This window comes from Oratosquilla oratoria, chromosome 32 (genome assembly GCF_046742065.1).
Source record: "Oratosquilla oratoria isolate Oo_2021 chromosome 32, ASM4674206v1, whole genome shotgun sequence".
Lineage (NCBI taxonomy): Eukaryota > Metazoa > Arthropoda > Malacostraca > Stomatopoda > Squillidae > Oratosquilla > Oratosquilla oratoria.
The window spans coordinates 47859794-47882293 of record NC_134808.1 but is presented as its reverse complement, the minus strand read 5'-3'; the positions used below and the strand labels follow the sequence as shown (position 1 = coordinate 47882293).

Sequence of the window (22500 nt, the reverse complement as noted above, 5' to 3'; positions counted from 1 at the left end):
CCTCACTCGGGGCAAGTGACCTGAGGCTTACTGAGTCCCCCAATGCTCCTTCCTCCTCTGTATATAACCTCTTGTCTATGTACCCTATAATTGTAACTGCTGAAGAGGACCACAGTCAGTGGTCGAAATATACGGTTTTACTCTGTATCTCAGCTTATCTTTCTCCGAGAGTGGGTTTAAGTTTTATTTTATTCGTGTGTTACGACACCTACGTTACTTGAACATATGTATATGTATATATACATATGTATATATATACATATGTATATATACATATACCTATGTATATATAAATATATATACATATATATATATGTATACATATGTATATATGTATACATATATATATATATATATATATGTATACATATGTATACATATGGCTGTTCAACTTATACATGGATGGGGTGGTGCGAGAGGTGAATGCAAGGGTAGTGGGTCAGGGGTTGGAGATGGTTAAAGAAAATGGAGAAAAGTGGGAGGTGAGCCAGCTGTTGTTTGCGGACGACACTGCGCTTGTGGCAGCATCGGAGGAGGGATTGAGGAAGCTGGTGGCAGAGTTTGGGAGAGTATGTGATAGAAGAAAGCTAAAGATAAATGTGGGTAAAAGTAAGGTGATGAGATGTACAAGGGGTGAAAGTGGCAGTAGACTGGAAGTGAACATTAAGGGAGAGCGACTGGAGGAAGTGGATAGTTTTAGATACTTGGGTGCAAGTGTAGCAGGAAAAGGTGGAGTGAAAGTGGAGGTAGAATGTAGATTGAGAGAAGCGAGTAAATGCCTTGGTGGATTAAAGAGTGTAATGAGGAATAGACATTTAGGAATGGATGCGAAGAGGAGACTGTATGAAGGAGTGATTGTGCCAACAGCACTGTATGGGGCAGAAACGTGGAACATAAGAGAAGAAGAGAGAAGGAGTTTGAATGTGTTTGAGATGAGGTGTCTGAGAAGTATGATGGGGGTTACTAGGCTAGATAGAGTGAGAAATGAGGAGGTGAGGAGGAGAACAGGGGTGAAAAAGGAGCTGGGAGATAGGGTTGATGAAAGAATATTGGGATGGTTTGGACACATGGAAAGAATGAGTGAAGAAAGACTAGTAAAAGGTGTGGAGGGAGTGAACATGAGGGGACGTCCTAGGATGAGGTGGATGGATGGGGTGAAGGGGGCTTTGGGGAAGAGGGGAATGTCTGTTGAGGAAGGAAGGGAGAGGACGGAAGACAGAGGTGAGTGGAGAATGGTTGTATATGGATGATGTTGTGATTGCATGAGGAGGAATGGGCGGGGGGTGGGGGTGAGGTTGTATGTGTGTAAGCAAATTTTGACGCAGCCCGAAGGGATTTCTCCCCGTCCTCTCCTTATATGCAAGAAGGACGGAGAGGGGGGGTCGCCGATTAAATGCAGCGGCCTTGCTGTGGATGTGCTGTGTCTTGCGACACTGCTTCTGACCCAGGGCGGTGGGCAAGGTGCAGGGATGACCCGTCATCCAGGACTGCTCAGATGAGAGGGAGGGTGGGAGGGGTGTGGAGTGTATTTTGGGATGAACTGGGTGGGAGTGTTTTTATGCCTTTCCCTTTTTGGCTACCTCCCTTGAAAGGGGGAAAAAGCCTTGGCATATGTATGTATGTATGTATATACACAGTATATATATATATATATATATATATATATATGTGTGTGTGTGTGTGTGTGTATGTATATATTATATATATACATTTGTATGTGTGTATATATATATATATGTGTGTGTATGTATATATGTGCATATATATATATGTATATATTATATATATATATATATATATTATATGTATATATGTATATATATTATGTATATATATTATGTATATATATATGTATATATATATATATATATATGTACGTATGTATGTATATCAAACAATTCCGACAGTCGTCTCCAGACTCGAACAGAGGCTTCTGAGAAGCAAAACCGACGCTGCACTGAGTCTCGGTACCCCAGTTAGTAGAGCATGGGCTTTGCTTCTTGTAAGCCTCGGTCACTAGTGATTCTGTTCAGATATATACATATATATATATATATATATATATATATATATATATATATAATTGTATATATGTATGTATGTACATTTTTATATATGTGTATGTATGTATATATATATATATATATGTACATTTTTATATGTATGTATGTATATATATATATATGTATATATATATATATATATATATTTGTGTGTGTGTGTGTGTGTGGTTGTGTACACACACACACATACATGTATACATGTGTATCTATATAAAGTATATGTATATGTACTGTATGTATGTAAATATGCATAAACATGGGGCATGCATGGAGCAAGCATCTTTAAGCTTTGCACCCAGCTTCGTTGAGGACTATTTTCCCTTGTCATGTCATAGTTCGCGATGGCAATTAACGGCCGAAGCTAGCGTCTGTCTTATCTTTTCAACGCCATTCCATAATAGGATGGACTCAAATTAGTCGTCACACGCAGGACGAGCTGTCAGCTTGTTTGGGTGATAAGTGTTCTTTGTCAGAATTGCTTTGATATATTTATCTATTGTCTTTTTATTTTTTTATTTATATATATATATATATTTTTTTTTTAGGATTTGGTCGATGTGTTCGACCAATGCTTTAAGATGTTTGATTGACTTTTTCAATTTCATTTTTCATTTATTTATTTATTTTTTATTTATTTATTTGTTTATTTATTTATTTATCTATTTATTTATTTATTTTTTTTTTTTTTCTTTTTTTAGGTCGTTAGGTTGACAAATGGCCTGTTTCAGAAGCCGTTCGATATATTCAATTAAGTCTGAGGGCGGTATTTTTCGCTGACCTTGGCGAACTCTTTCTACAGATGTAAAATCTAATTTCATTAACTCAAAATCAGCTAAAATTCTACTTTCTATTGTTTGAGGACGTCTGCAAAGTCGTGTGTGTGTGTGTGTGTGTGTGTGCGCGTGCGCGTGTGTGTCTGTTTTGTTAATAATCATTTTATTAGTATTACTCGATCGGTCAATTGATCTAAAATCAAATCATGAGTCCAAACCTCTCGAGTATTGAAGTAGTCTTAGTGATCATGATAGGTGGTCATGGACATGGAACTGCCAAGTATAGGCGTTATGGTCTCTTGGAGTCTCCTTTATTCTTACGTTGTTATAACTCGAGGATTTAGGTTCAAGTCTGTGTTTTTACAATAGGTAGTTATAGACATGGAACTGCCACGTATAGGCCTTATGGTCTCTTGGAGTCTCCTTTATTCTTACGTTCTTATGATTTGAAGGTTTAGGTTAAAGTCTGTGTTTTCACAATAGGCCACGTATAGGCCTTAAGGTCTCTTGGAGTCTCCTTTATTCATATGTTCTTATGATTCGAAGGTTTAGGTTCAAGTCTGTGTTTTCACATTAGGTAGACATGGAACTGCCACGTATAGGCCTTAAGGTCTCTTGGAGTCTTCTTTATTCATATGTTCTTATGATTCGAGGGTTTAGGTTCAAGTCTGTGTTTTCACAATAAACATGGAACTGCCACGTATAGGCCTTATGGTCTCTTGGAGTCTTCTTTATTCATATGTTCTTATGATTTGAGGATTTAGGTTCAAGTCTGTGTTTTCACATTAGGTAGACATGGAACTGCCACGTATAGGCCTTAAGGTCTCTTGGAGTCTTCTTTATTCATATGTTCTTATGATTCGAAGGTTTAGGTTCAAGTCTGTGTTTTCACAATAGACATGGAACTGCCACGTATAGGCCTTAAGGTCTCTTGGAGTCTTCTTTATTCATATGTTCTTATGATTCGAGGGTTTAGGTTCAAGTCTGTGTTTTCACATTAGGTAGACATGGAACTGCCACGTATAGGCCTTAAGGTCTCTTGGAGTCTTCTTTATTCATATGTTCTTATGATTCGAGGGTTTAGGTTCAAGTCTGTGTTTTCACAATAAACATGGAACTGCCACGTATAGGCCTTATGGTCTCTTGGAGTCTTTTTTTATTCATATCTTCTTATGATTCGAGGGTTTAGGTTCAAGTCTGTTTTCACATTAGGTAGACATAGAACTGCCACGTATAGGCCTTAAGGTCTCTTGGAGTCTCCTTTATTCATATGTTGTTATGATTCGAAGGTTTAGGTTAAAGTCTGTGTTTTCGCAATAGACATGGAACTGCCACGTATAGGCCTTAAGGTCTCTTGGAGTCTTCTTTATTCATATGTTCTTATGATTCGAGGGTTTAGGTTCAAGTCTGTGTTTCACAATAGGTAGACATGGAACTGCCACGTATAGGCCTTATGGTCTCTTGGAGTCTCCTTTATTCTTACGTTCTTATGATTCGAAGGTTTAGGTTAAAGTCTGTGTTTTCACAATAGACATGGAACTGCCACGTATAGGCCTTAAGGTCTCTTGGAGTCTTCTTTATTCATATGTTCTTATGATTCGAAGGTTTAGGTTCAAGTCTGTGTTTTCACAATGGACATGGAACTGCCACGTATAGGCTTTAAGGTCTCTTGGAGTCTTCTTTATATGTTCTTATGATTCGAAGGTTTAGGTTATAGTCTGTGTTTTCACAATAAACATGGAACTGCCACGTATAGGCCTTATGGTCTCTTGGAGTCTTCTTTATTCGTATGTTCTTATGATTTGAGGATTTAGGTTCAAGTCTGTGTTTTCACATTAGGTAGACATGGAACTGCCACGTATAGGCCTTAAGGTCTCTTGGAGTCTTCTTTATTCATATGTTCTTATGATTCGAGGGTTTAGGTTCAAGTCTGTGTTTTCACATTAGGTAGACATGGAGTCTTCTTTATTCATAATTATGTTCTTATGATTCCAGGGTTTAGGTTCAAGTGTGTGTTTTCACATTAGGTAGACATGGAACTGCCACGTATAGGCCTTATGGTCTCTTGGAGTCTTCTTTATATGTTCTTATGATTCGAAGGTTTAGGTTATAGTCTGTGTTTTCACAATAAACATGGAACTGCCACGTATAGGCCTTATGGTCTCTTGGAGTCTTCTTTATTCATATGTTCTTATGATTCGAAGGTTTAGGTTTTTCACAGTAGACATGGAACTGCCACGTATAGGCCTTATGGTCTCTTGGAGTCTCCTTTATTCTTATGATTCGAAGGTTTAAGTTAAAGTCTGTGTTTTCACAATAGACACGGAACGGCCTTAAGGTCTCTTGGAGTCTTCTTTATTCGTATGTTCTTATGATTTGAGGATTTAGGTTCAAGTCTGTGTTTCTTTCTCCTCCAGATGGTTTTCCGTCAACATCATGGAATCCTGCTGGTCCCAGTCCTTCTTCTGCCGCTCTTCTACACATCTGGAACCGCCTGTCTTCGTCTGGAGTCCTCCACCTCGGGGCCCTCCACTTCCTCCGCCTCCACTTCTCCCTCCACTGGCGGCGATCCCTCCTCCTACTCCTCCTCCCCCGCTGATTCGTCTTCCTCCTCCTCCTCCTGCTCGTCTTCGCTCGGGTCCTCTTCAGATTGCCCTGAGGATCCAGAGACACTCGATGAAGATGCTTATGACCAAAATGGGAAGTTGAAGCCCTCTTGTGATTGGTCGAAAGCTTCCTGTCCCGGCTCGAAGTATTCCGGTGCTGCGGGAGGAGAGGGAGTCAGTGGTGGTGGTGGAGGTGGTGGTGGTGGTAGTGGTGGTAGTGGTGGCGGCGTCAGGAAGCAAATGCCAAAGGGTGCAGGCGTTCGAGAAGGTCGACATCGAAAGAATGAAAACGAGCGAGAGTCGGCGACAGAGAGTTCAGAGGTCACAGGAGAAAAGGTTCCGCGAGAAAATCCGAAAGGAAATAAAATGAAAAATAAACCTGAGAAGAAAGAGGCGAAGGGTAAAGTTGTGCCTGGAAATGGTGCCCACAAACAGGAGGAAAACAGAAATAAACACGAAAATGTCAAGAGGAAAAAACAAGTCACGGAAGAGGACAAGGAATCAAAGGAAGGACAGAAACGTCAAAAGAAGAAGATCGAGTCAACGAGAGTAAACGACCAAAAGAAAACAGAAGTGAAAGGAAAGCCGGCGACTCCGAAAGCAAAGTCCATAGAAAAAGGAGAAAAAAGAGAAGGAGGAGGAGGAGAAAACGAGAGTAAAAGGAGAGGAACCAGAAAAACGACAAGCGATTCTGCAAATAAAAGATTTACGAAAGAGGAAAGACGACAAAAAACCATCAGTGACGACGAAGACGAAGACGATTCAGAAAACGAGGACGAAAGTGATGATGAAGAAAAGCAGGAAGAAGCTCTTCATGAGGGAAAAGGAGGAGCAAAAGGAAGAGGAGGAGGAGGAGGGAACGCACCAAAGATTGGAAGAAAGGAAAAGGGATCTGGTAGCATGCAGAAGGAAGAGAAACGAAGAGCAGTTCGAAGAGATCGAGAGAACGATGGAGGCGCTGCTGAGAACGAAGGAAGGAAAGAAGGCTCTCGAAAGGAAGTCTTACGTCACGAGAAGGTTCTGACTTCAGAGAAGCGTGGGCGGTCGACGAGCACCCGATCGACTGAGGTAGAAGAAGACGACGACGACGACGATGACGACGATGATGATGATGAGAATAATGATGAAGAATTAGAAACAGAAGGAGAAGAAGAAAACGAAGATGATGATGAGGAAGAAAAATTGGATGTAGAGGGAAAAGAAGAAGAGGAGGGAGAAGAAGAAGAAGAGGAGGTGGAAGTGTTGGAGAAAGAGGAAGAGGATGAATATGAGGAGGAGGTCGAAAGGAATGGGCCGAAGAAATGGCGAAGTGAGAAGTCAAAGCTGAGCCCGAAGAAATACAAAAAGTACAAGAAGAAAGCCAAGACGAAGAGCTTGTGGCAGCAGAAGAAGTCAGGATCCAAAGGAAGCGAAGATAAACAGGGGACGAAGACGAACAAGAAGACAGGGAAGAAGCACGAGAAGAAGAGGAAGAGTCCGCAGAAAGGGTCCAAGGAGACCAAGAAGAAGACCAAAGCTGAGGACCTCACTACTATTGGCAAAGGACACACAAAACCCTGGGGTGATAGGCCTGATCAGAATTTTCGAAAAAAGGACGACAAGAAGGTCTGGAAAAAGGCGATTGAAAAAGAACCGGAGGAGATGGTCGAGGGTACAGAGGAAGAAGAGGATGATGATGATGAAGATGATGATGATGACCACACACACGAAAATAAAGATGATCAGGAAGATGACGATGACGAGGAAGAAGGAATAAGAGAAGAATACGACGACATAGAGACCGAAGAGAAGTATTCTGTGAGAGAAATGAAAAAGGGAAATAGGAGGAATCAACAACAGGAAGAGGAAGATGATGATGAAGAGGATGAGGAAATAGATGAGCTGATACTTCTGACAAAGAAGAAAACTTTTATAGGAGGACACAAGGAAATGGGTAAATCTCCTCAGGGTAATAAAAACACAAAATCTTCTGAAGTGGACGGAGAAGAAAAGAAGAACCCAAACCCGGATGCCAAACACAGAAATAAAAACACGAATACAAAGAAAAAGGCCAAGGCAAACCCATCAAAGAGAGAAGAAGGAAGAAAAGTGAACGAGAAGGACCAAATGGAAGCAAAAGAAGAAGAGGAAAACAAGATGGCGGAAAACAAAATGGCCGAAAACAAAATGGAGGAACGCATGGTTGAAGAATGGATGAAAGAGAAGACACTTGAGAAAGCGGATAAGGACATCGTGTCATCTTTGAGGCTTTTGAAGAACGAGAAAGAGCTCAAAGAGTTGCTGACTGTGGGAAGTGTCCAAGTTGTATATGTCTACAACAGGGGTGAGTACTGACAATATGAAATCATATCTACCGTTTAGCAAAGCTGGACGCGTTCCTCGGTGCGTTCATCAGTGCGTTCCTCGGTGTCCTGACTATACAGTATATGTGTCAGTCAGGACATCGAGGGGCGCAACTAGGAACGCACCCAGCTCTGCCTTTTAGCATTTTCAGACCATAGATTTTTTTTTTCAATTTCTTCTTCCTCTTTTCTTGTTCATCTTCTTCTTCTTGCCCACGAGTTTTTTTTTTCAATTTCTTCTTCCTCTTCTTTTTCTTCATCTCCTTCATCTTCTTTTTCTTCTTTCTTTTTCTTCTTCATCTTCTTCATATATGACCCTATGAATGGGTCACGCTGTGACCTAGCACACACACACACACACACACACACACACACACACACACACACACACACACACACACACACACACACACACACACACACACAATCCCGCCCAGGGCTGAAATAATTTCAGTATCGCTGCGCTGCGGGTTGTTACTCCAACTCTCGTGGGCGGGGAGTTGTGTGTGTGTGTGTGTGTGTGTGCGTGTAAGGTCACAGCATTACCCACAGATCGGTCATACGAGCGCTAAGCTCTCATCCGGGAGGTAAATAACTGTCGATCGCGAGTCCAACACGTGATCCAAGACCATGATGAATCACACACACACGCACGCACACACACACACACACACACACACACACACACACACACACACACACACACACAGAAAACAAACACGGCTCCTTGCCCACGAGAGTTGGATTGCCGGTTCGCAGTGCAGCGATGCTGAATTTCTCGGCCCTTGGTGGGACTTGAACTCGGATCGCTGAATTACCGGTCGAGCCGATGTACATGTGTGGTTCACCATGGTCTTGGATCACGTGTTAGACTCGTGATCGACAGCTATTTCCCTCCCGGAAGAGCTCAGAGCTCATATATGACCGATCTATGGGTACTGCTGTGACCTTACACGCACACACACTCAACTCCCCGCCTACGAGAGTTGGAGTAACGACTCACAGCGATACTGAAATTATTTCAGCCCTGGGCGGGATTCGAACTCGGACCGCCGTAATGGCAGGCGGGAACTCTACCACTGCGCCATGAGTCGCAGTGGTAGTGTCTGTGTGTGTGTGTATGCGCGTGCGTGTATGTGTTATTTATATATATATATATATATTTTTTTACTAGTAAATGGCTTTTAAGGTAACTCATTCTTATTGTCTAGGAAATATCCTTAGAAATATATTGCTGTATTGAAAACGAATATACTGATTTATTTTTTAACATGTGTACCAACAAAAGATTTGATTTATTTGTTTGGTTGCTAGCAAATTTGATGATTCAGTTCTTTTCCATATCAAGAAACTTAAATATTTACCCTGAAAATATCACAATGATATTCAAAATTTCATAGCACCTATATCATTCACGAAAAAAATGAAACAAAACAAGATAAAATCAAATAAGATAAAAATAATTACAAACAAACCGATCTTCATTAAAATGACGTTTTGTACGGAGAAATAGACGGGACAGGAAATATGTTGTTAATGAAAAAAATTAATTAAAATTCTTATTTATCACTTCTTAGTTGCCCTCCGCAATGTGATTGATTGCCCTTGCGTTCGCCCTAAGTTGACTGACATCCAATTTGATGGACGAGACCCGTGAATGGAACGTATCTCACGGCAGAAAATGTCTCTCACGATCATGTTTGATGTTGCACAGATCCTGATGCAGCTGCAACGGTGGCAGCCTTCCTGGGACAGCTGGAACGAGCCTCCAACCAGCTGCACAAGTATGACATTCTACTCGCCAGGGTAGGAAACATTTACAACCTTAGTTGAAAATTTTATTTTTTATTTTATTTACATATACCAAAGGCCTTTGTCCCCCCCACCCTTACAAAGGATGTAGCAAAAAATCAAAGTCACAACACCCACTTCCACCCATTCCATCCCCACATCCTCCACTCCCATTCACCCACTCCTTCCCTCCCTCTTATCTTGGCTCCTCCTGGATGACGGGTCATCCCTGCATCTCGCCCACTGCACTGAGTCAGAAGCAATGTAGCAAGACACAGCACATCCACAGCAAGGCCGCTTCATTAAATCGGTGACCCCCTTCTCTCCGTCCCCTCATGCTGCGTCAAGTTATTTTTCACACATACTCCCTCACTCCCATCCCCCACCCATTCCCTTTCATGCATTTATTTATTTGTTTATTTATTTTTACGCGTGTTTACTCTTGTTGCGTGAGGAAACACTGAAATGATTTACAGTCCAATAATCTTGAATGAATGTATAGACGATATTTGTGAAAGATATTTTGACGCAGCCCGAAGGGATTTCTCCTTGTCTTCTTTTTTTCTGCATAAGGGGAGGGACGGAGAGTGGGAGTCGTCAATTAAATGAAGCGGCCTTGCTGTAGAGAGAGAGAGAGAGAGAGAGAGAAAGAAAGAGAGAGAGAGAGACAGAAAGAAATGGAAAGAGAGAAAACATATTAGTCGGCATAAACTCTACTCGTATACAAGAGGAAACGCTATGGTTGAATCATGTAATGGTGACATAGAATATTCTTTGTGTGTTGTACATACGTATTTATGATATTGTTTATTATTATATATTTCATATACTATCGTGAGAACCAAGTGTTCATTTAAACGTATATGTTTATTATTATATATTTTAAATATTATTGCAAGAACCAAGTGCCCAGTTTGAGCGTGTATGTTTACCCGCCAAGTCTGGCGTGGTTGCGTCGCCAAGAACCAGTGGTGACCTAGCTTACGAAGCGACAAAACGCTCATTATTGTAGTGCTTATATCTAATACAAATTTTTCATTTTTTTTTTAACTTGAGGACTTACTAACATACTTTGTTCCCACGCAGGTGGATTGCACGCAGCTGATGCTCCTGGCCTATTGTACTTCTGAGGAGGTGAACACCATCGCCTATGGTTTTAAGGAAGGCAAACAGAGGATCGCTTTCCCTGTCGATACTCTGAGAGACACCAACGCCATTGTGGCCTCGGCTTTGCAGTAAGTGGCAAAGGTTTTTATTTCTATCAAGGTAAATGTAGTATGTATGTATAAGTTTCTGTTTTGTCATTCTCTCTCTCTCTCTCTCTCTCTCTCTCTCTCTCTCTCTCTCTCTCTCTCTCTCTCTCTCTCTCTCTCTCTCTGTGTGTGTGTGTGTGTGTGTGTGTGTGGTGTGTGTGTGTGGTATTTTCACACACACACACACACACACACACACACACACACACACACACACACACACACACACACACACACACACACACACACACACACACACACACACACACACACTTATGTGTAAAATAATTTTCAAAAACATATTGATATTAAACTTGCTGAAAATCTTGACACATTTATGCTGTTTGTGAGACAAACTACCGAGCCTTAAATGTTTTTATCTTTTATATATACTCACTTGTAGTCGTCCATCGTATAAACTTCATCAATATATTAAAAACTTCCATTTTTACATGTGGAGAGGAAATAAAACTCTTAGTTAAATTGATGTAATTCGGTTTGACGTCACGAACTCCCCTCTGTCAGGAGGCTAGATCGGTGCCCCTCACAGAGGACTTCATAGCGTGGAACCTAATAAACCATACCCTTGGTCCAACTCGCTGGCGGTAAGATTCCGACCTACCGTCACCTCAACCTCCGCCGCAAGTGCCGACGCTCTAACCCGCTCGGCCAGCGATTATTTTTAGACAATTTCAAATTGAAATTAGAAATAGATGGAGAGTAAGTACGCGTGGTGCGCGTTGACATTTAGTCAGATAAATAATCAATTTCCTCTCGTTCTGAGAACTCGCGTTTTTGTATGTTTGCGTGGGAGAGCCGGCCAGCGGAAGGCAGAGGTATTTTTGGAAGATAATGGAGGACAAGAAAGAGGAGGCTCTCATTTCTAATCCTCCTCTTACTATTTATAATCCTCCATTTCTCCCTCCCGTCTCACCCATCTTCCCTCCTCTTCCTCCTCTTCCTCTTTATAATCCTCCACTTCTCCCTCCCGTCTCACCCGTCTTCCCTCCTCTTCCTCCTCTTTTATAATCCTCCACTTCCACCTTCCCGTCTCACTCATCTTCCCTCCTCTTCCTCCTCTTTCTCTTCCTCCTCTTTCTCTTTGTAATCCTCCACTTTCCACCTCCCGTCTCACCCATTGTCCGTCCTCCTCTTCTTCCTCTTTATATTCCTCCTCTTTGTGTGTGTGTGTGTGTGTGTGTGTGTGTGTGTGTGTGTGTGTGTGTGTGTGTGTGTGTGTGTGTGTGTGTGTGTGTGTGTGTGTGTGTGTGTGTGTGTGTGTGTGTGTGTATGTGTGTGTGTGTGTGTGTGTGTATGTGATTCACCACTGTATTGGATCACGTATTGTACTCGCGTTCGACAGCTATTACCATTCCGGATGAAAGGTCAGATATCTGATTTATGAATAATGCTGTGGTCTTACACACACACACGCACACGCACACACACACACACACACACACACACACACACACACACAAACACACACACACACTTAATATATATGTCTTAGTGACACCCCCTCTCTTCCCCAAACTCCACCATCCCTTACTGCTTATTATAGCTATTGGCTTGCGAAATAATTAAACAGATTTTATAAATGTGATCTAATGTCCCTTTTGGCTACCCCCTGGTAAGAAAAAAAAAAAAGCCTTGGTATATGTATGTATGTATGTATGTGTGATCTAATGTCCCTTTTGCATAAAAGGATGAGGGAAAATGTTTCATATTCTGTTGATTCTAACACAAAATTCGTATATCACGGTAAATATTCAGGGCTCCACTGCCCTTTTTTTTATCACAATTATTTCGTTAGCCTTGTGGACAGGAGGTCCAGACTAGAATGGCCACCCATATGAGGGTCCTGATCATAACTCAGAAGGATGATAATATTCTAAATTGTCTGTAAGGACATGCGTTGGCCACGGGTGTGTGTTAGTGTTGATAAAAATAATTTCTAAAAAGTTTTATTAATGACAAAAGTAGTGTCCCCCGTACATGATGATGATATTGTTTAACGTCACAAACTTCCCCCTATCGTAAGGCAAGGATGTAGCCCCTCACAGAGGGCTTTGTGGCGTGGAATTTAATAAACAATGCCCTTGGTTCAACTTCGCTGGTGGCAGGATTCGAACCGCCATCCCCTCGACCTTCGCCGCAAGTAACGACGCCCTAAACCGCTCAGCTTTGAATAAAGAGTTTAACCTACAGCGTATTTGTAGATACATTCACACGAGACCTCTTTTATCCACAGCTTGTCCTTGGTGAACGCCGTGCCTATTCTGCAATCCTCCAAAGAGCGGCAGGAACTTGAAGGACGATGTCTTGGTCGATATGATATCATCTTCTCTTACCAGACGGCGCTTGGCTCCTATGGTAAGTAATGCAGCATATATATATATATATATATATATATATATATATATATATATATATATATATATATATTAATGATAATGATGATGATGATAATAATAATAATAATTATAATAGTAATAATAATAATAATAATGATAATAATAATGATGATAATAATGATAATATGCCGCTGTCAGAGCGGGTTAGAGCGTCGCTACTTGCGGCGGAGGTCGAGGTGACGGCCACCAATGTAAGGGGCACCGTCCTAGCCTCCTAACAGGGGGAGTTCGAGATGTTAACCGAATCAAGAATAGCAATGAGAATAGTAATGATAATAATATTGATAATAATAAACATAGTAATAATGACAATAATGAACATAATAATAATGATAACAATAATAGTAATAACACTTTATTGTCGCTGTAAAAACGCATCATGAAGCACTTTTTGGGAGAAACTCATTACAACTACACAAACTACAACATCAAAACACCTCAGCATCTATTACACATATACAACATAGTCACACATATACCAGTAACACACACAGCCAGAGCACTGGGTTACTAAAGAACACCATCTCAACGTTGATAATTTTTTCCAGAACATCGAGTGTTCCTGGAAGTGGCGTATGCCTTCCTGGACACTTACGTCTTCGCCCTCACCACCTACAGGGCTGGAGCCCTGGGTCTTCCAGACGCTCCCCAGATGGATCCTGAAGCCGATCTCAGTAAGTTCTCTTCTTCTGTGGTCTTGGATCACGTGGTAGACTCGTGATGAGAGCTCTGAGATCATATAAAGCCTGATCTGGGTAATGCTGTTTTTGTGTGTGTGTGTGTGTGTGTTTATTGAATTGTGCATAACTATATTCATTTAATTGTTATGTTCAGGAGAACTCGTGACCATCATTTCTTGCCTCTATCGATATTTTTTGTGTGTGTGTATTTACCTAGTTGTATTTACCTAGTTGTATTTTACGGGAAGGGGAGCTATGCTCGTGAGGTCCCGTCTTCATATCTCATTTTATCTAAACTATTTTTAAATTCATGTATTGTTTTTGCACACACCACTTTCTCATCTAACTTGTTCCAACTGTCTATTGCTCTGTGAGGAAAGCTGTTCTTTTTCAAATCTCTTCTATAGTTGTCTTTTTTTATTTTCTTTCCGTGTCCTCTTGTATTTCTGTCATCCCATTTTATCAGATTCTCTCTATCAGTAATTTCTATGCCTTTCATGATTCTGTAAATAGCTATCAAATCTCCTCTCTCTCTTCTTTTCTCTAGTGTCTGTAGTTTAAGTTTTTGTAGTCTCTCTTCATATGATAGTTTTGAGAGTGTTGGTGCCAGTTTAGTAATTGCTCTTTGTATTCTTTCAAGTTTTTTTATACATTTTTTTTGTACTTGGTGACCATATCGTTGCTGCATATTCCAATCTTGGTCTTATCAGGGTGACTAGGATTTTCCTCACCATTTCTTCATCCAGGTATGTAAATGCCACTTTGATTGTTCTTATTAAATTATAAGTTTCTCCAAAAATCTTATTTATATGTTTCTCAGGTGACATATTATTCATAACAATGACTCCCAGGTCCCTCTCATTTTCTACTCTTTTTATTCCTTCTTCTCCCAAATTATATGATCCTGTTATTCTGTTTTTGCTTTTTCCAAATTCCATTATACTACACTTTTTTGTATTGAACTCCATCTCCCACTTCCTACTCCATTCTTGTACTTTATTTAGATCTCTCTGTAGTGATTCACAATCTTCTTCAGTTTTCACTCTTTTCAGTAATTTTGCATCATCTGCAAAGAAGCTCATATAGCTTTCAATTCCTTCATCCATATCATTAATATATATAGCAAACATTATTGGGGCCAGAACTGTTCCCTGCGGGACACCGCTTATTACTTCATTCCATTTTGAGTGCTGATCTCTTATCACTACTCTCATTTTTCTTTCTTGCAAAAAGTCTTCCATCCAATTTAGCAATTTACCTTGTATTCCTCCTTCATATTCTAATTTCTTAAGCAACTTCTTATGTGGTACTTTGTCAAAAGCTTTTTTTAGGTCTAGAAATGCACAATCAGCCCATCCATCTCTTTCTTGTATTATATCTATTAGCCTTGAATAGAAACATATTAAATTGGTGACGCATGATCGTCCTTGTCTGAATCCAAATTGCCTTGGATTTAGTACGTTGTTTTTTTCCAAGTATTTTACCCATCTACTTTTGATAATTCTTTCACATATTTTTGCTATTGTACTTGTTAGAGAGACTGGTCTATAGTTGGTAGGTTCTTCTTTATTTCCTCCTTTATATATAGGTACTATATTTGCTTTTTTCCAATCTTCTGGAACTTTTCCTTCTTTTAAGGAACTGCTTATTATGCTATGTATTTTGTCTGCCAGTTCATTCCTACATTCTTTCAGAATCCAGTTTGCTATTTCATCTGGCCCATGCGATTTTCTGACATCAAAATTACCCAAGTGTGTCAATATTTCATTCTTCGTTACTTCTATTTCTTCCATAGGGGGGACTTTTTCCTTCCACTCAATCTCTTCAGGTTGTATATTTTCCCTTGTAAACACTGATTTAAAATGTTTGTTCATAATTTCTGCCATTTCCATTTCCTCAGTGTATTCAACTCCCCCTTGTCTTAATTTCTCCAAGTCTTGTTTGTTTTTCAGTTTATTGTTTACAAATCTGTAGAATAGTTTTGGTTGATCTTTACACTTTTCTATAACATCTTTTTCATATTTTCTTTTTTCCTCTCTGCACTTTTGTACATATTCATTTCTATAACCAGTATATATTTTCCATTTTTCAGGTCTGTCTTTTTTCCATCCGGTCCAGGCTTTGTCTCTTTTGTCTTTTAACTCCCTACAACTTTTGTTGTACCAGCATTTTACATATTCTTTTTCTTGTTTTTGTCTTGGGACATACTTTTCCACTCCTTCTTTGTAAATTTTTGTCAAAATATTCCATTTCTCTTCCACTGATGTTTCTTCTTTGTATATTTCTTCCCAGTTTTCTTGTTGGAAGAATTCTCTTATTTTATCAAAGTTTGTTTTTTCATACATCATTCTTCCTTTTCTATATTGTTCATTTCTTTTCATATATTTTTCTTCATTAAGTTCCAGTTCAATCAATATGTGGTCACTTTTACCTATTGGTGTTTTATATTCAATCTTGTCCACTATTCTAGGTTCAGATGTAATTATTAAGTCTAGCCTCGATGGTTCTTCTTCATTTCTATACCTAGTGTTCTCTTGTATCCATTGTGTCATTGAATGGTCAGTAATCATCTCAAGTAGAGCATTTCCCCATGAGTCATCACCACTCTTTACTGTCATTTCTTCCCAGCAGATTTCTTTGCAATTAAAGTCGCCCATCATAACTATTCTTCCTCCGTCTTCCATTATTTTAGTTAATGCTATCTTTGTGTCCTCTAACATACTTTTATGTTCATTCTCCTCCCATGAGGCTGTTTTCGGAGGCACATAGTTGATCACAAATTTTCTGCTCTTCTTATCTCGGTCTTCCACTTCTATCATAATCATCTCTACTGTATTCTTTCCATATATGACACCTTTCACGTTTATATCCTTTTTTGTCAGGAACATAACTCCACCCCCTTGTTTTTTCTCTCTGTTTCTAATCCAATAATTGTATGTATCATGTCCTACACTGTTGGGTGGTAGTGGGCCTTTTAATTTTGTTTCTACAATTCCCATTATGTCCGGTTCTTTTTCTTTCAAATAATCATTCAGTTCATTCAATCCTGTTATCAATCCATCTATATTTGTGTAAGACACTCTTAGTTTTCTGCCACTTCCATTGTGTTCTCTGTTTCCCTTATGTTTTTCTTTAGTATGTCGAACTGCTTTATTTTCATGTTCACTACTCTCCAATAGAATCTCTCTTTCTCTGACTCCGTTCTTTCCTCGTTTTTTGCCTTAGCTTCAATTCTTTTCTGCTTTTCTGCCTCTCTTTCCTCCTTATTCATTTCTCTTTTTATCCATACCTTTTTATATTGATCATTTGTTGCTAGTTTCCCTGTCTTGGATAGAATTTTCTCTGCCGTTGTTTGTGACCTGAATTTAATCTTAATTGGTCTGGTCTTATCTGTACTATATTTTCCGAGTCTGAATTTTTCCTCAATTTCCTTTATAATTTCTGGTTCATCTTCCTGGACTAATTTTAATAAACTGCTTACCCTTTCATTTTCCTCCTTGATTCTTGCGGTTCTATCTGGGTTATGTTTCTCTTCCATTCCTAATATAATTATACATTTCTTTTTGTCAGCTAATTCTCTTACTATATTCTCCTTCTGTCTCATCACTTTAATAACTGAGTCTTCATTATGTTCTTTCAATTGCTGTTTGACTATGTCAGTGAATGAAACCTTATTCCCTTCTTGAGTTATTCTCCAATTTTTAGCTTCTGTAGCTATTTTCTCACTGTTTTCATTACTATTCTTCTTCAATTTCTCATTCTCCTCCTTTACATTTCCTAACTGTCTTTTTAGGTCCTCTACTTCTTCAGTTAAGTTTCTGTTAGCCTTCTCTAGTTGTTCCAATCTTTCAATTCTTTGTAGAATGGAGCCTACATTACCTAACTTACGTTCCAAGTCCTCGATCACCTTATCAACTCTCTCCTCTAGTCTTATCAGTCTGGGGGGGTTGTGTCCCCCCCACCCTCTTTAAATCCCTGGAACATATTCTCGTCACTTTCTACTGTATTTCTCCTCTCTATACTTCTAATCTTTACATTTTTATTTGCCATTTCGTCATCCGGTGGTCGTTTCATGTTGATCTTCCGCCCGTCTGCCTGGGCCAAGTCCTCCACATCCTCATTATCTTCCATTTCCCCAGTAATCCCTCCCCCTCTCCTCTTTCCTTACTTTCCCACTACCTCACGAGCAATTCCCCCCCCCCTGCAAATACAAAAAGGCACTTCTCTTTGCGTTGGTATCCTCAATCTGCACTTTTCTTCAGAGCGTTCGTCAAGCCGTCCGTTCGTTGAAAGTGTGTGTGTGTGTGTGTGTGTGTGTGTGTGTGTGTGTGTGTGTGTGTGTGTTTCATTTGATTGTACATAACTAACTGTATTCACTTAATTGTAATGTTCAGGATGAGAACTCGTGAATATCTTGTGTTGTCTCTATCGATAATTTTCTGTGTGTGTGTGTGTGTGTGTGTGTGTGTGTGTGTGTGTGTGTGTGTGTGTGTGTGTGTGTGTGCGTGTGTGTGTATGTGTGTGTACGTGTACCCACACAAAAAATTGATGTATCACGAAGAATGCCCATCACTATCATTCTTTACTCAAGTTTCATTTCAGCAATTCCTAACTTTTTTTTTTTATTAATTTATATTCATTCTTATTTGATCTATTTAATTTTTTGAATCAGGGGTCCCTTTTTGAATACCTAATTATAACAATATCTTTTTCTCCCCAGAAAAAAAAAAAAAATGCGAGTTCATAAAAACCACATTGTAGACGTAGAAAAGGGGATGATTAAATCAAATCTTACATTTTTATTTTATATTCACGGTCCCTTTGAAATCCATTAAAGAAACTCAGTTTTAAGACCCTCTTATTGTCTTAAGACAGTGGTTCCCAAGCTAAATTGCGCGAGAAGGGAATGCAAATGGGCATGAAATCATCTGCTCAAAAAGAATTTTGAAAATTTTTCCAAAATTTAATTTTTCCAAAATTTCATTTTTTTTCGTTCCCTTTGAATCAAATGTTTTTTTAACTCTAGTTACATAGTAAAATGCCTCGTACATGTATATTTTATTGAATTCGTTTAAATCCAAGCAAAAATATTTATTTTCGACCTAAACGGTGCTGATACAAACAGTAGAAATATGTAATTTCATGTAGATGCAAAAAAAAAAAAAAAAAATAGATAAATAAATAAATAAATAAATAAATAAATAATATAGAAACAAATAATAATAATAATAATAATAATTGATAACAATAATAATAATTAATAATAATAATAATAATAATAATAATAATAATAATAATAATAATAATTAATTAATAATAATAATATAAAGGGGTGGGAGTCGTTCGGGTCTGTCGGAGAAAAAAAAAAGAAAAAAGAAAAAAAAAAAGGTGGCATCATTACAAAATATTTTAGGAACCACTGATTTCTGAAACATTTCATCCATTACCGGTAGGACACCGGAGCGTGTTGTGGATCCTACATTGCGCAACCCGTCGAGCGGACGAAGAATGCGTTGCAAGTCCGTACTACGACCGTCTGACAACGCACAAATTGGTTCGACTTTTCACCGTCCTTCAGCTGCCTCTCTGGGTCCGTCTCTCTTGTACAGTCACCACAAAAAGTCCCGTTCTGTCTCGTAGTTGCTGTTGTCGTCTTCTGTCCTCACGTGCCTGTCTTCAGGGGTAGTTTTTTTGATTACATTTTTAAAAATTTTCCTTTTTTTCATGTTGGGATTACATTTTTCAAAATTTTCATTTTTTATGTTGTGATTACATTTGTCAAATTTTTCGTTTTTTTTTTTTTTATTACATTTTTCAAATTTCTCTTCAGTGGGGGAAGTTTGGTTAGAAATGCGTAAATATAATTAGTTTCTCTCTCCAAATTATTGCAAAGTATTCTAAAGAATCGTTGAGATAGATTGTAAGGACAAAATAAGAGATAAAACAAAATGGAAGGCTCTTCTCTGGAATGCTTTAATAGTAAGTCATTTGAAAAATATAACTTCTATTTTTTGAAAGCAATCATACACATATAAAAAAACTACCCCAGATATCGCTTGATAGGCCTTTTTCTCTGTGCCCTTATGGTTGTTGCTACTGTTGGTGTTGTCATTGTTGTTGTTGCTATTATTGTTGGTATCGTATTTGTTGTTGTTGTTGGTGTTGTTGGTGTTGTCATTGTTGTTGCTTCTGTTGTTTTTTCATTGTTGCTGCTGCTGTTGCTGGTGTTGTCATTGTTGTTGCTGTTGCTATTGTTATTGTTGTTGTCATTGTGGTTGTTGCTGTTATTATTGGTGTTATCACTGATGTTGCTGCTGTTTTTGTTGGCTTTGTTATTGCTGGTGTTGTTGCCAATGTTGTCGTTTTTATTGTTGTTGTCATTGTTGTTCTTGTTGTCCTTGTTCATCTTATCATTATCACAACTCTTTTTGCTTTTGTTATCGACTAGGATTTTATTGTTTCTTTGGCTGATTTTGCTTTTGAAATGTCTAATTTACTTCACCCGTTGCTGCTGCTTTATTCTGTTGGTAGTGCCGTTCATAGTTGGTTATGATGTTATACCTTTATTGAACGTGATAGTCTTCTCATTGCTTGTATATATTATTTTGTACCATGTAAGTTGTTGGATGTTCGCTGGCCTAGCAGTTTAGAGCGTCACAACTTGCGGCGAAGGTCGAGGTGACGGCAGTTTGAACCTTACCGCTAGCGAGTTGGACCAAGGGCATGGTTAATTAAATTTCACACTACAAAGTCCTCTGTAAGGGGCACCGTCCTAGCATCCTGATGAAGGGAATTCGCGAGATTTAACCGAATCTTGTGCACTGTTGCATGACCGTGGCTTTGTCTTTTTTTTTTGCTTCTGCTTTTGATTGCATTGAGACCACTTTCTTAAAGAAGCGGAAGAAAAATGAAAATAAAAGTACTTTCAGTTTTTGGAACAGGCACCTGACAATATATTTATGATATGTCGAACAGTTAACTGGATTAGGAAAGCTTTAGCAGATTTAAAACTGTTTATCTAATTTGAGTCTTAGACTGACGGATTTCTTGTACATCCTCATCCAAGTGGAAAAAAAAAAAAAATCAGGGTAATTTTCTTTGCTTGTTCTAGTGCATTGCCTCTGATCTAGGTTGCTGGGGTCGAGGTCAGGGGTAGCGTATCATCAGCAAGGGGCTAAGACGAAAAGGAAACAAATGGTTATTGGGATGGGCGAAGTGTGTGTATATGTCTTAGCTGGCTGCTCTCCCCAATGCGGGAAGAAAATACCTTTCGGTACATGTATGTATGTATTACCAACAACCCAAGAAATGTCAACATTGAATTTCTTCTTCTTCCTCCTTGTGTTCAGCACGCCCTCGAGCTTCTGCCCTCTTCGAAGACCATATCGACCCCCTACGACGAGCACGACCTGCCCCTCGTCCTCCTGATGTACGACGATGAAGAAAGCGCTGAGCGAATCGCTGCTCTTGTGGCCGAACTTGCTCTCCTCTTCCACGGCTCCGTCGGGCTCGTGACGATCGATGTGTGAGTTCGAGTTTTGTATATAAGGTCCTCTCCCAAGCAATATTTCCTCTAGTGACGATCGATGCGTGAGTTCGAGTCTTGTATATAAGGTTCCCTCCCAAGTAACGTTCCCTATAGTGACGATCGATGTGTGAGTTCGAGTCTTGTATATAAGGTTCCCTCCCAAGTAACGTTCCCTATAGTGACGATCGATGTGTGAGTTCGAGTCTTGTATATAAGGTTCTCTCCCAAACAACGTTCTCTCTAGTGACGATCAATGTGTGAGTTCGAGTCTTGTATATAAGGTTCCCTCCCAAGTAACGTTCCTTCTAGTGGCGATCCATGTGTGAGTTCGAGTCTTGTATATAAGGTTCTCTCCCAAACAACGTTCTCTCTAGTGACGATCAATGTGTGAGTTCGAGTCTTGTATATAAGGTTCTCTCCTAAGCAATGTTCCCTCTAGTGACGATCGATGTGTGAGTTCGTCTCTTGTATATAAGGTTCCCCCCCCAAGCAATGTTCCCTCTAGTGACGATCAATGTGTGAGTTCGAGTCTTGTATATAAGGTTCTCTCCTAAGCAATGTTCCCTCTAGTGACGATCGATGTGTGAGTTCGTGTCTTGTATATAAAGGGGCATTTAGACGGACAAACGGTTTGACAAACCCGGTTTGTCAAACAAGTGTTTGAAGTGATGTTTGACCGTGTGAATGGGGTATTTGGTTGTCAAACACGTTCGACGAACGTGTTTGACGACCAAATACCCCATTCACACGGTCAAACATCACTTCAAACACTTGCCTGACAAACCGGGTTTGTCAAACTGTTCGACCGTTTAAATGGCCCTTAAGGTACTCTCCCAAGCAACGTTCCCTCTAGTGACGATCGATGTGTGAGTTCGAGTCTTGTATATAAAGTTCCCCCCCAAAAAAAAAAATCTTTCTCATTTGATTTTCATCGTAATAATAGGTTAGATAGGATGATGTCTATATTACATTACTACAATAACCAAGAATATGTCGTGCGTGTTTAATTACATTACATATATGAAATTAAATGAAAAAAATCAAAAG

At 39.4% G+C, this 22500-nt stretch overlaps 1 pseudogene; it reads left to right on the top strand.

Annotated features, from left to right (window-relative positions):
- The window catches only part of LOC143017466 (uncharacterized), a 39344-nt pseudogene that overhangs the window by 4967 nt on the left and 11877 nt on the right, over positions 1-22500 (top strand).